General features: G+C 47.0%; 1 protein-coding gene and 1 long non-coding RNA gene across 2 annotated transcripts in view; one reads left to right on the top strand and one right to left on the bottom strand.

Moving 5' to 3' along the window:
• LOC144175920 (cell adhesion molecule Dscam1-like) overlaps positions 1-15,060 on the top strand; it is a 474,324-nt gene that overhangs the window by 256,788 nt on the left and 202,476 nt on the right. The gene's annotated exons all lie outside the window — the stretch shown is intronic.
• Positions 8,680-11,606, bottom strand: LOC144175921 (uncharacterized). The gene is made up of 2 exons (XR_013323715.1): positions 11,481-11,606; positions 8,680-10,078 (listed from the first exon to the last, which is right to left on the bottom strand). It is a non-coding gene; the product is annotated as an uncharacterized LOC144175921 (long non-coding RNA).

Genomic DNA, 15,060 nt, shown 5'->3' with positions numbered 1-15,060 from the left:
AAGAAAATCCTTCCCATTTCTGCTCCGAAGAATATCCTGACGTTCCGAGGAAGGTGTCCTGGATTCAGGAACCCTGCAGCTAAAGCAAATGCAAATGCTCCTCGAACGCTATTCTTGCTCTGTATTCGCAAGATACAAACGTTTCGCAGTGGGATTTCTGTCTAAAACTCGCACATTCTTTTTCCCAGTATAAATGCCCCCGCAATGCCTTCTCGTAATGTTCTTTCGTTGGTTTCTCATTCCTATTACTGGCGTAGATGCCATCATTTTAGTTTGCTAGTTTATCCATATTTCTCTCTTCGCACATGTTCGTATCATTACTGTTTACCTGGAATTTTATTTCATTACCGGGTAAAGAACTACCACAAATTTACAGGCCAGATAAAGATGTTGTGGGGAGATCTGTCTTCGGCCAATTCTCCCTTCTAGACCTCAGCATAGGTAGGTGACGTGACAACAGTCATCATCATTACCATTTTTATTACTGCACAGAACTCTAGTGATAAGTTGTACAGACAACTTGTCACGCGTAGCATTTTGCAATTTTTGACAGCAGCACGGGGCACTATGATACAGAGATATCGGGCAGAGAAAAGAGGTCCGAAGGATATAAATTGTGGCTTGGTTTTGTAGATGGCAGGAAGGGTAGTGAGGGGTGGAGAGAGGCGAAGGATCGTCCAGAGCAGGTGCCATCCGAAGAAGCTCGTCCTCAAGACGCTTTATCATCTTACGTCCAATAAAACAGTTCAGTGCGCGAAACTGGTATTTTTTATTGCAGGCAGGTATCTGTTAACGCAGCCCGTGAACAGGACACCGCGAAATACAGACGGTAAAATAATCCTACATTCGAATGCATTGCGTGTATTAACTGGGGCTTGAAGAACTTAAGGCTTACAATGGCTATCGCAGTATCGAAAGAAACGTAACTCCGGATAAAAACCGTGTAGCTCCAAACTTGCGCCCAGATTAAAAATTCCCTTTGTATTGCAGAACATTTCCCTCCAGATGCTGTGCGTGAATGCATCGATGCCAAGACCACCCAGGAGCGCCCTTTAAGGTGCATAGCTTCGTATTTCCCATCGCTTATAATCATGTTGTTCTGAAGGATTTGCATCCTTGCTCTCTTCGATTTTTCGTGACCGGTAAAGCGTGAAGTGTCTACAGTTTTCATGATGCTTTCAAATGGAAAACAATTGGGCTGGGCTGTAGTTTATCAGCTACAAAATGGTCAAGGAGACTACCACCACAAAAAAGATGCATACTACTGTCTATAAACTGAATTTATTAAAGCATGTACCATTTCTAAACGCATTGTTCCAGCAATTCCCGCATATGCCTATCTGACGGGCTAACTATGCATGCGGGAAACGCGAACAATGGGCCTCACAATCGGCTAGCATTTCGTCAAACAATGTATTATTAAACTCAGGTGGAAGACAAATTTTGCGTTTGTGCAGTTTCAAAAGATTTACTTCACTATCCCTATTCTAAAGGGGACCTCATTTCTGCGCCCACCTACAAGTGGGAGAGTTTGGCGACAGCTTTTGAGCAAGTGTTTCTACAATTGCGCAAACCTCTACTTTTATCCGTTCATGCCGAAGGCTGGGGACGACTGGAACTAACTCCCCGCTGGCGGCTTCTCCCATAGGGTTGTTTGTAATACATTCAGGGAGAATAAAGCCAACCACCACACAACGAAATCCCATCCCGATTCCACACGATATCCGATTACACTTGCGAATCAAACCTCTCCAACGACATATGCACCAACGTTTCACGTGGCACGTCGCCTGGCTAGGGCCAAGGCACATACCCGAATGCATCCCCCAGCTGCACATACACTATGCACATACACTTCCCCCTACCCTGATAGCAGGGCATGTAATTTCGGTTGTGTGCACGGCGACGTCCATCGAAGCCACTATTATAACCGACCACACTACAATGGCAGAGAAGGCAGCTATATCCCTGGCGGTTTCACATCGCCCGACCCCAGCCTACGTTCTATCTGATTCCTCCTCAGCCTTAAGACACTTCCTTTGGGGTGCAATACCCCCCTGTTGGTCTTAAGATTCTGACAACCATACCCCAACCACTAAGGCTCACTAAGGCTCACTAAGAGGCTCACTAAGAGGGTTCAACTTAAATTGAGAACGACTCAGCGGGCAATGAAGCGTAAAATGATAGGTGTAACATTAAGGGACAAGAAGAGAGCGGAGTGGGTCAGGGAACAAACCCGTGTTAAGGACATATTAGTGCAGATTAAGAAGAAGAAATGGACGTGGGCAGGGCATGTAATGCGAAGGCGAGATAACCGTTGGTCATTAAGGGTAACAGAGTGGATCCCTAGAGAAGGCAAGCGTTGCAGGGGGCGGCAGAAAGTTAGATGGGCAGATGAGATCAATAAGTTTGCGGGGATGAATTGGTCACAGTTGGCACAGGACCGAGGTAATTGGAGAATAATGGGAGAGGCCTTTGCCCTGCAGTGGGTTTAGATAGGCTTATGATGATGATGAGGATGACCCCAACCAATAACGTGACTCTGTTGTGGACCCCGTCCCACAAGGGAGTGGGCTCGAATGAGACGGTGAGTGCCCGTGCACGCGAGCTTTCTCACAGAACCGCCGTTTCTTTTCCGGCTACAGAGGGTAGCCCTCAGCAGAGGCCACAAACCCTCCTTACATTCAGGGGCATTACTATCCACTACCGACTCCACCGCCGGACGTACCCACCCCCTCACCCCACCCTCTCACCGGCAGCCGCTCACGTGTGGCGACAGCTTCAAACGCGCACCTTTATCCATAGCATCATTCTAACTCACACCAACCTCCCCTCTTAACCTCCCGCACCAGTCCTGCCTGTGAGCGGCTCGCCACGCGCTATCATGCGCTATGTAAGTGTCCCAACGAACCCCTTTCCCCTCCCCCCCCCCCTGTGGGACCAGTGGTTGTCCCGTTCGGACGGGGCTGGTCACGAGCTGGTCACGGCACGAGCCCTGGCGGTGGCGGGCGCCCTCTGGGCCTCCGCCACCCCACTTCCCTGAATCTGAGGTCCAAATAAAGTTTCCTCTCTCTGTCTCCATCACCACCATCCCGGATTCCACCACATTTAAAACAGTCATTACGACTCCTGTATCAATCGTCACCAACTCCCCTCTCAAACGCCTGCGGGGTTTCAGAGTATTTTAAAAATAATGAACCGTGTAAAATACGTGGTATTGGGTAGTTTTTTTTTTTTTTTTTTTGCTGTGTTACAGGCTGAGTTGGGGTTGCGCTTCGCGGCTTCAAGAAGGGCGCAAAACGGGTTACATGCTTCGGTTCATCAAATCTGCGTGTGAGTCAGTGCTCTTTTTGTCTTTCCGGACGTAGTTGTTTGTCCTCTAGCGTTGTTTTGGTTTACCAAAAAGAGTGCTTCATTCACGCCTGCTTTAAAATGAAGAGAGATTTTTAAATCGGCCTGCGCCTTCTGACGTCAGTACTATGCTCACCATCCGGTGCAAGTTTGCTCTTTAAAATAGTGAGAAGTTCCGAGCTAAACATATGGTATCCCTGACGCCGAAACGGAGCAGACGCGTTTACCATTGTCATGCATTCCTATAGTGAACGGGGAAAGGTTCGTTCCCGCCTTAAGATAGGCTGCAGTGCGGGTCAAAGGAGAGATCACCGGTTAACAAGAGGTAGCACGTTGTGCGCTGAAATTTGTGCTACCCATTCAAAATATCCGTAACGTCTGAAGGATCTTCTACAGTGATGTTTGTTGTTTTAAGAACATCCCTTGGGTTCTCGAGTTGCCGTTTCTATACTTATTTCCATTTCGAAATCCACTCGGAAATGCTGGTTTAATAGTGCTCGTTATGTGAGCAAGTGGGTATTAGCAATACATGTCACTATGTTTTTTTGAAACGTTAAAATTTTTTTACAAAAGAGTGTAACCATAAGCCCCCACAAAATGCCCGTGTAATGTTCACTCATACGCAATAGAAGGAATCGTACTGCTCACAGCCTCGCCTTCATTAAAGTTTTCATCGTATACTAGCCCATTTTACGCTCACCTGCCGTTTTCATCATCGCCCATTTTACGCCCATGCACGCCCCTTTCATCGGTGGAAGTTAGAAATAAATTTCCTAATCCACGGTCCGAAATTTTCTGTTATAAAGTACCATATGCCGCTCTCAACGCCCGGTAGTGCAATCCTGACAGCGCCGCTGTTTAGTAATATCCGTAAGGCATAACACTCTAGTGCACGCCAGATACACACGACGGCCGAACTTGCGATGGCAAGCCATAAAATGCTCAGCACTTAAAACGTTCCGAACCGAATTGAAACCGGTACAGGCTGGCAACAATTGCCGCAGAAAGAAACACACACACACAGTTATAGCTCGGGAGCCCGCACGGTTAAAGGGAGCGTCCCATCGGTGTACTTATACGGAGTGAGTGGCGTGCTTGTACCCACGGGAATGGATATCTCGAGTGCTATTTCCCTGCATCCCTGCTCCGCTCCCGGCCATCCCGCCGTTCTCAGCGCGGAAAGACTGCGCCGTCCTTGGGGAGCGGGTGGACTGCGGATGCCAACTTCTCAGGGGGAGGCTCGTGCCGAGTTGTGCGCGAGGCCTGCGCTTGGCTGATAAAGGTAGCGTGATAAACGCGCAGGAGAAGACCGGTGGAGCGCATAACCCAGGGTACGCCAGAGAGGGCTGCCTCCGTGCAACGTCTCATTCATCGTATCAGTTTCCTTTTCCTAATTTATTTTTGATGCTTTCTCCAGAGCTCTCATTTGGCGTTTTTCTTTATCAGTATGCAGCCATGCTGCCCATGTTAGTATGGAGGGCTAGCGGTGAAGGTCAAGCTGAAACTTTTCAGGCTGCCTTTCTGCGTGCAGACCACATTCACCGTGTTTGCGAACTAGCTTGCCTGGTCCGGACTGCCGGACTTCCCAGCACGACCGTCTGCTCGTTTATGGGCCTGACTGTTTGCCAGCCTTCTTGGTAGTTCGCTTGTGTTCTCGGTGGCCTGATCGATCGATCGGGGATGAACAGATAATGCCGAAGCTTGTTTTTATGTCGTATGTCTTTGCTGTCGTGCTAGCGCTGAAGCGATTGCGTGCCCAGATGGGAGAACGATACGATCGCGATTTCCGTTCGACTCCTGCTATCCACGTTCATACACTGCGTTGAAATTCAGCTGGCCATTGCGTGGATATTATTTTCCGAGGAGTTAAAAAAAGCAGCTCAAGACGATGGACAAGAAGGAAGCACAGAGATCGAGCGCTTGTCAATAACAATGATTTACTTTATGAACAAAAAAAATGTTACATCTAAAACTAAACTTGCTTCGTCCTCTCCTTTGTTCTTGCCCACCACATTGCCGTATTTAACCCTAACGACGTTGTGCAGCCGTTCTGGTGAACAGGGTGCTTTGTGTGGGTAGGACTTCCGGAACGTTTCCATTTCCCGAGACTACAAAGTTAAAAACTTTGCCATTCTCTAATAACAAAAGCTGGGAGAAGCGTGAAAGCTTTCTCGCATTAAAACTGCGTCAAAAGTGAGTCAGAAACGTCGCTAAACGTTCGTCCAACCTTCGCTGAAAGTGCGTCCAATCGATCGCAAATCCTTGAAAGAAGCAAAGCGCAAGCAAACAACGAACCCACGCGACGGTTTTTTGGGGCACTAAGTAAACGCATCTACGAACGCTCTAAATGTCTACCGGTACATTGTTTATGAGATAAAGCCATGCAATTCTACTTCATGATCGATGATTGTATGGTGTTACCTTGAACTGTTTCTTTTTGGCTATTTTTAAATAATCGTTATTACACAGTAGAACCTCGGTTTTCCGCACCGCGGTGTGTACAGAGATGTTATCAGAGTTTTAGGTCGATTAACGGGTACAAGGGGAAATGCATTAGTTTTGTGACGCGCCGCCACTGATCCGAAAAAAAAAAGCTTTCGCTTAAAAACAAAAATTTAATGCATTCTCTATTGAGTGGTGCGGCATGCAGCGTCAGTTATAGCGAGCGGTTGAGGAGTTTTGCCATTCTAATTATGCCGCTTTACATTGCATCTTCGGGAGCACACTCTTCGGGATTTATTTTACCTGAAGGATATTTAAAGTCCCTCCGTAAAACAGCATGATTTGTGTCGCGTGCATCTAGAGGTGCGGGGGGCGGCACGCTCAATAGCCCAAATTTTGTTACATTGTTTATTATCGTTGCGCTGGTCGGTAGGGTTGCCGCCGACTACGCTGAGTTGGTAAAGCGACTGCTTCAGTTAAGCGGTGGTCCCGGGTGGTGGGACCAGGACGAATTTCTCTTCAGCTGCGAAGTTTCTGAGAACGTTTTACAGCTTTCCTTTCAAGCCGTACGGCTGACTTGAGGTAGATATCAAGCTTTGCTTCGTAGAAACGTACTCAACCTTGCGGATTTCTCCTAAATCTGGTCGAATAATACGCTCTAGGGTGTTTAGATAAGGCTGACAGTTATTGTGTTGGGCGATCAAAAGTTCGTCACGAGTTGTTCCCCAAGTGTCGGGGCGTGTGCTATTATCGACGTACCCGGGTAGCCATGTCGCCCAGGGGGGAGTCATCAGTCAAGTGGAGAATACCTTATTCCTTAATCAATGAGCATCTAAGCGTTGCTCCTGCACCGCGCCGTGGCCGCCTCACACCACTGAGGCAGTGCACTTGCGCGAGTACATGCCTGTTATGCACGGGCGGAAGCACAGGCTGATCGTAAACTGCGCCCCCATTATTTCACAACGCCCGCCCGGCACGCCTTGACGTTTTCTTCTCCGCCGCTCCTTTCAGAACGTAATTAGCTAAAATGTGAGTTCCAACTTACATGTCAGGGAATCCAAATATTGCGGCTCTAACTGTTTGGATAGCATTAACTCTTTTCCGAGCAGTCTTTGCGGTGAGGCATCTGTTTGTTTGTTTTTTTTCAAAAAAATTAAAACAGGTAGCTTCTTGGATTGTCGGACACCGAATTAGTGGCGCTGCTGCTATTGGGGGCATTTTCTGTTATGCCGAGACTTTCAAATGATTGCTTCACCCGAAGTTGTGTTTAATAAACTATTAGCATGTTCCGCCATTCTGAGCAATAGTTGTGAGATAATAGCGTTTTTTTTTCCTGTTAGCAGCTCGTAAAACCTAGACAACGTGATACTCGTATTACAGCTGGAACGCAATGTCTGAGCACAATTTTCGTAAACCTAGTTTTTATTTTGTCGCCAGCAATATTTATGTACAAGCGTATATGAGACGCCGATTGTTGTCAATATGTTTTCGCTCTCCCGGGAAGGACCGCTACATCTTGCTGCAGCGTAGCTAAGGTGACAATTAGGTAATCGGTCATCTTATGCCTACAATTACATTTTCCGTGACGTTGCAACCAATGTGCGTTGCAAGTGCGAATCAACGTGCCCAGCACGGGTGCCTCCATCTATTTACCACTTTTAAACGAGGCGACAATATCACGTACTCACATCTAACGCCAAACGGCAGGGATCTCCTTCTGTCTTCCCCAATGCTTATCCAGAGTACCCCGGAGTGAGGCTCCCGGAGACCTTTTCTTGACGTTTGAACACCCACGAATCCGAAGCATGTTAAAGCGAAGCTTTACATGGCACCGCTAAATAACATTTTGGTGTTCCTGTGTACGCAGGAGACTCTTCCAACGCACCCCATCGGCATGAGCGAAAAAATTAGCAGTGGCTTAGCTCGGCTCTGCAAGGGTAAAAAAATTCACAGCATATCCACGGGGTGAATGATTATGAGTGGGCGAAGCTCCTGAGGGGAAATCATCGGTAAAACCGTGACTCTTCAGTGAAAATTCGCCCACTACATCTGTGTCCGAACGTAACATCTAGAAAGTCTCGCTTAAACTGCGCGTCGGCACCTTGGGGCTGAGCTCGCCTGATGCGTTTTGCAGACGCCTCACGAGCTCTCACTGCATCGGGGTCTGCCTGCCGATACGCGCGCTTTCTCGCCGCTTCCCGTTCTCTGACGTTTTGGAGATCCTCTTCGCGCCGCAGCCGTGCCGCTTCGCGTACGGCAGGGTCCTCGCGCCGTTGCCGTGACGCTTGGGCCCCTCGTTCTCGAACGCTGGGATCTTGGCGGCGTCGTCGCGCAGCCAGACGACACGCTTCGGCCTCTCGCTCTCGTACGGCAGGATCTTGGCGGCGGCGTCGCGCAGCTTCACGGAGCGCTTCTGCCTCGCGGGCTCGCACATCTGCAGCCTTATCCATCGGGCGACTCCGAGCGCGCGCCAACAGCGAACGGGCATAGAGAAAGAAATACTGGTAAGAGTGGACACTCCCATAGAGCCCTGCGGCCGAATGACTGTACTGTAGTGTAGCGCACCGAGCGGACGGAGAGCCAAACTACTAACCATACTTTCGTACGTTCACTTTCGGTTTCGCGGACACCGATTTTGGCGGGTAGTTTGAAGGACTGGAAAGCGCTGCTCACAGCGACGGGCATCGGTACGGTATTCGGACGCTTTCATGCAATAATTAGTGTTTATTTGAACATACCATTCTCAGGCGTAGTGCCCGTATGCTTTAACAGAAAAAAAACCTTTTTCTGAAAACGTGAAATTGCAATTTACAGTACCACTCACACTTGGTTAAGAATTCTGTCGCGTGTTCACATGTTGCCGGGCCACATAAAAGAGACACACCATAAATGAAGAAATATTTATTGCATGGCAGTAAACGGAACAAGTTCAAATTGTCATCATTCTTTGCAACACACATATAATAATAAACAGTGAGTAATACACAACAGAGACAATACACAGTACTGAGAGGAAAATACGTTTCCAGGAATGAAAACAAAATGCACAAGTAAAGGTACCACAACCACACAAAGGATTTTTTCTCCACGGTAATTGAAAATGTAGAAAACCCAGAAACTCAGCCATCCACAGATTTACTTGTATCTACGACACCCTCAGACGCTGTTCGCTGTTGCAGTCATACTAAAATATCAACCATAACATAATCTAGACACTGGGATACTTGCAACTGTTTACAACCACTATCTCCGCAGATAATCTTCTTAGTCTGGCAATTTCTCCAGTTAGGATGTGAAAGAAGGGAAAAACTTTGGCTTTGATGGCCTCGCTTATTTGATGAACGCTGATGAGATCTATTGCCTCGGGGCAACTTCAAATCAGTAGCAGTAATTGAACAGAAATCCCATTTATGTGGAGATGCACACGCAAAAGGTTAAGAGGAAAAAAATCAACTTCCTATTGGTTCCTTGCAAGCTTGCATTTTCCCAAAAAGCCGGGTTACCTTCCGAAAGCGTTGCCTTCCCAGTAAAGGCAAAGGGCCAGGCGGGGATATTTTAGGTACGTGCACGTAGTCAACCGACAGGTTCCAGGCTCGATTAAGGCACACAAATTCATGCCTTCCGCTGTCAATACGAACAGTCTAATATAAGAAACAGGGAAGCAGTATATGCTTCTCGTGTATGAGACAATGGTGGCACATTACAGAATCCCATAAGCATTTGACAACGTAGGTCCCAACCTGGTTCTCTTCATCTAGGCCAGTCCGACAACAGGCAGCACGTATGGTGACAAACGACATTTAGCATGACCTCTTACCCTGGCAGTCTTCATAATGTAAAAGGGTTTTTGTGAATGTACTGTTTTCACAATATTACAACTAGCAGCAACAATAACTTGCGAGTGGAGTTTGGAGACTGTATACGCTGTTGTTAGTGGTTTTAATGATATGAGGCATGTCAGTGATAAAAAACCGTTTGTTCCTTGAGTCAACGATAGTCTTTTCAGTGGTCACGCCTTATTGAGTGCCGAGACTTGCGTTAGATTTTAGGTGCTAATGGCAAGGTTCAATAGATGGAATACAGTTGCGGTATCCATCAGAAGCATCAATAAGGTAGCAAGAAGCATTGCAGGCAGTCATCAATACAACTGAATAACTCTGGGAGAACAGTTGGCACGGCCACTTTTGTGAGTCCTGTGAGGGCACGATTCATGAAGTGCTTGCACCATGTTTGGTATGACGAATGCAGCTGGCTGGTTGGCTCTGTCTTGAGAGCACCTGTAGACCTGCACAGGTGATTGGTGATATAGTACACAAACTGCTTGCAATGACAGATGTTATGCGAATAGTCTGTAAATTTCACTGCAACTAGTATTCAAGTATTGCCTCCAGTGCATGCCACCTATTTAAAACACGAGTTCTCTTATTCTACGCAGCAATCATGCGGTCAAGCTATTAGCAACACTTAAAATATGGGTCTTTGTAATTTCGCAACACTGGTTAGGCACATTCTTAATGCAATTCACCTATTGTTTGGGTTAACAAGAATGATAACGCTGCTCACATAGCCTGAATCCCTTTGTCTTTTTTTGTAAAATCAGGACGAAGAGTGAGAGCGAGCTGAACGTTAAACAAACCTGTCGCCCCACGGGCTCGCGAAAGAAACGCATCCCGAGAACGGGCACCTGGCGAAAGTATATTTGGGCGCTGTGTGGGCACCATGGCAAGCAGCAGTGAGCGTCGTACTGAGTACTACTGACCGCCAAAGGCCATGCCTTAAAAAGATATGACAAGAAACACACAGTTCCGACTGAATAGGTGCAATCTGCGCAATACGTGTTTAATGAAACTAGCCAAAATATGACCAGAGAAAAGAGAGCAAACGCTTGAAAAAACGGCAAGTGTGGAACAGTTGTATGCAATGCCTGCGATACCGGAATTGATATACGATGTAGAACGAAGACCAAATTTGAAGGTTTCAATGCACTGCGCACTCACCCCGCATCGAGCAAAGCTGTTATCTGCCGACGAAAGAAGCGTTTTTACCGTACCTGGCGCGCCAAAGCGAAGCGACGAGCGCGCGTTATCTGCGTCGGCGAGCGGGTTCGCTTTGTACGCAGGCAGCTTGGTATGCACCCATGTGTAAAACTTACGATGAGTGTAGGGCTGCTGGTTATGCCCAGATAAGTCAAATTAATGCAGATACGGCTACTTCGCCGTGTACGTTAGCCCGGACGGCTTTGCAGCGCATCACGGCCATAATAGCAGTAACAGTTGGCCAAGCTAGCAATGGCTAGCTAGTATAATACAACGCAGCCTGCGGCTCACGTAATTCAGTGCAGCGACAGCGCACAACGCCTGCTTCGCCTACGGACCGCCGGCCGGCCGGCCACTTCCGCAACTCACAGCCGTCGTTTGCGGCACGTAAACGCTACGTGCGACGACGGGCGCGTACCGCTGGCATCCCTCAGCGCTAGATAAAACGGCACAACCAGCCTAAAATACCATTACGTCCAGCTAAAAAATGGTGTCTTACGCCTTTCCGGGGCGTTTCCAAAGCGCTTATCTTAAAGACGCAGCACTAGCTATGCCTGATTCCCTGAGGTTACGCAGTGCTCGCAGCGTTTGCAGTACAAGGAAACGTAAATATGATACGCCACACCAGCACTTTAAAGAAGAAAGTCTCACCTTTCGTTCAGGATGCAAAACCGATGTCGCAAATAAAGCGCTAGGCGTTTCCTTCTCAACAACAGAGGTTAGCACGAGGCTGCAGAAACGCACGTGCAAACGCTGCCGAAAGAGCCAAATGGCGGCTTGCGCTTGCGGCTTGGCGGCTTGGCCAGGCTTGGCGCAAAGAAGCCACAAAAATTTACATTGACAGCCATTCAACTTATTACACAAATAAAAATGTGTAGTCTAATGTGTAACAAAATTTTAAAAGTATAATATTGTGTGTTAGCTTAATTTTAAATATATAGTGTTTTACCACTTGCGCCGACTGCCGGACGGCGCGCGAGTCACGCCACTCGGCCGCGATAAGCCCGTGTGTCCACTCTTCTAATTTTTTTATTTCTCTATGGAACGGGTTTTATTACAACGCTCCCCGCCATGTAGTAAACAATCCAAGAACTAAACTAGATGTAGCCACGCCATCTAGTGAACAATCCAAGCGCATCTTTTCATCATATACAAGTACCGCCATCTAGTAAACAATCCAAGAACTAAACTAGAGGTAGCCACGCCATCTAGTAAACAATCCAAGAACTAAACTAGAGGTGGCTACATACATACGTCGAGGATGGACAGACCTACGCCTTAAGGAGCTTCGCCCCTAAAATTGAGCTCGCTATTCTTAGTTTTTCTGGTTGTGTAGGATTACTGTGATTATCATGCTTACTGCTGCTTCAATGACACACACACGGTATACGCATTATGTGACACACGTATATTTATTAAGCGCTCCGGCGCAGCGTCACCAATCGCCCCCGAGCTAAGCTGGTCCCACAGGCGCCGCCGGTCTTGCTGCGACGCATGAGCCATCGGTTGCACACCCGCCCACCCCTCGCATTATCGTCAAGTGGACCGGGCCGCCACGTGCGGAGCGGAGGTCGGCGAAGACGCTGAGCGCGTGGGGTGTGTGTGAGACGCCGGGCAGCGAGAAACGTTCGGTGCGCCGTGTGAGGTCACTGCTCCTCACGCATGCACAGCACGGCTCTCCAGGAGCCACGCAAAACTGCTCAACCTCGGCAAGTGCAGCTCACGCTACAAAAACTGGTTGTAGAGAGGAGTTATAAGTAAGGGTAAGGGAGCGGCAGACAGTCTCTGGTGCAGTAGAGCGGACGCGCAGCTAGCTACTCGCTGATGGACAGCAGAAGCGATAACGGCGCGTCAATGGCTCCAGCCGTGCGGGCGGAGCAGCGTCGCTGTCAGACGTGCGTTTCACAAAATGAAAGCTTTTTCCACTACAATTAAAACTAAAACCAGAATAGCGAAATAACAATTCCTTTCTTCGCTAGGTCAAAAAATTCAGCGCAACAAGAAGGTACTGTGGAAGTTCCTAAAACGGAACGATCAAAATTAGGTTGGTGTTCCACAGCCATTTCTGGATGGCGTCGAATTCGTCGGTGACTATGAAGAGGCGTGGTGTTTTAATTCACAGTTTTAATCTGTCTTTAGCCATTCTTTGTGTGCTACGTTTCCGGAAACAGCCAAAAGCATTACTCAATTGCCCCCCGTTGTTATCCTTTGCGACGGCGTTGTGAAACTGCTTCAGGGGATTAATGTTCGATAGCAATAGACCCTGACGAAATTCGCTCCCACGTATTGAAACTTCGCGTCCGGGTGTTAGTTTGTAAGCTACTGTTGCTTTTAACGAATTTATTAGGCGTGGGTATCTTTCCCGCCAAATGGAAACATAGCCCCAATTTATTAAACTGGTCCGAAAAGCCTTGTTCCTAACTACAGGCCAATCTCGCTCGCAAGCGTATCTTTCAAAACTTTAGGACACATCATTTAAAGATCTATTATAAAGCACCTGGAGCATAATAACTACTTGACGCAGGCTCAACATGGCTTTACGTACAGTCTTTCGTGCAGGACGCAGTCACTGGAATTAAGCCATGATTTATTTCGCACTTTTGTCCGAGGTTCACAAGTTGATTGTATATTTTTGTATTTTAAGACAATGTTTGACTGTGTACCCACAAAATTCTATTACATCAACTGTCCTGTCTTAGAATGCAATCCAGCGTGATTAATTCAATCACTTTTTACCTTTCGTCAAGGTCCACGAATGTCGTGATAAAAGGCTCGAAATCAGACCGTGTTGAAGTGACGTTGGGAGTACGTCAGGGCTCGGTTTTAGGGCCTTTATTATTTTTAGTTTAGGTCAATGATATTGTGAAACAGTTGTCGTGCAAACTTCGTCTACACGCTGATGACTGCGTAGTGTACACCAAGGTTGAAAGCGTGCATGTTATTGCTACCCTGCAGCATGACTTGAATAGGGTTCAAGGTTTGGGATACAAGTGGCAGATGTCATTGAGTATCTTCAAGTGCAAATATGTCTGCTTCAGTCGAAAATCTGCATTGATACATTCTCATTATTCTAAATTCCCTTCCCGTCGATAAATTATGATATTTTAAGTACATTGGTGTGTATTTTCCGAAAAGAGTAATGTTGAGGAAACACGTTGAATAGGTAGCAAGCGAAACTTCCCGGACATAAAATTTTTTCAGGCGAAATAGCGCCAGCAAGCGCCAAAAATCAATTGGTTCTTTCCCACGTACGACCTATTGTAGAGTACGCTGCGTGGTTTGGGAGCCGCTTATACTAATCCTATCAGGCGTCCATGAGCCGTATAAAACCAGCGGCCCGTTTTGTAGACACTGATTACGACTTTCACCACAGTTTTTCGGCTATAAAAGAATCTTTCGGATGGGAGACGTTAGAAAAAATGTGCATGCACACCAGAATTGAAATATTTTCTCGCATACATTTTATTAAACAGGAATCGTTAACAGCTTGTACCATTACCCTCTATACTTTGTATCGGCACGCTGCGACCATAATTTTGAAGTTTGTGAACTCTAATGCCACGCAAATGTTTTTCAGAGCTTATTTTTTCCACATATTATTTCTGTTTGGACTATTTCTGTTTGGACTGTTTGGACTATTTCTGTTTGCCGAATCACATTGTTGAATGTACAGCTAATGCTGAATTTAGTGCGTTTAGTCGCGATGTGACCTGATTTCTGTTTATGCCTGCAAACTGTTTGTTTATGCACTTGTACTTATGTTTGTACCGCCACCCCCCCCCTCCACCCTTCCGTGCGAAAATGCCTTACGGCGAAGCATGTTTTCTGAAATAAATAAATAAATAAATAAATAAATAAATAAATAAATAAATAAATAAATAAATGTGACCATGGCAGACACCCACCGCATTTTATTTAGAAATGTGTAGGCCACGCAGCATACGTACTCGCGAGGAGATGGCAGCATGCGATCAGCGACGCCGCGAGCTAAGACGGGAACGAAATCGGCTACGCCGTGCCGATGCGGCATAAACAGTAACTGAAGGACGCACGTTACAGCTTCTGTGGACAACCATGGGCACAGGAGAATTTTTCGGGCATGTCCTAAAATTTTCGGGCATGTCCATACGTGTCAGGAAATCAAACCTTAGGTTTGCTTTCCTGACACGTATGAACGCAGCAAGCTTTATAGGGATGGAATTGGCAACAACGCGAGAGAAAAAAAAAGTGT

Source organism: Haemaphysalis longicornis, unplaced genomic scaffold (genome assembly GCF_048455015.1).
Source record: "Haemaphysalis longicornis isolate Haplotype H1 unplaced genomic scaffold, Haemaphysalis longicornis Haplotype H1 scaffold_3, whole genome shotgun sequence".
Lineage (NCBI taxonomy): Eukaryota > Metazoa > Arthropoda > Arachnida > Ixodida > Ixodidae > Haemaphysalis > Haemaphysalis longicornis.
The sequence above is the reverse complement of the archived record's forward strand: the minus strand, read 5'-3'. Positions and strand labels throughout refer to the sequence as shown.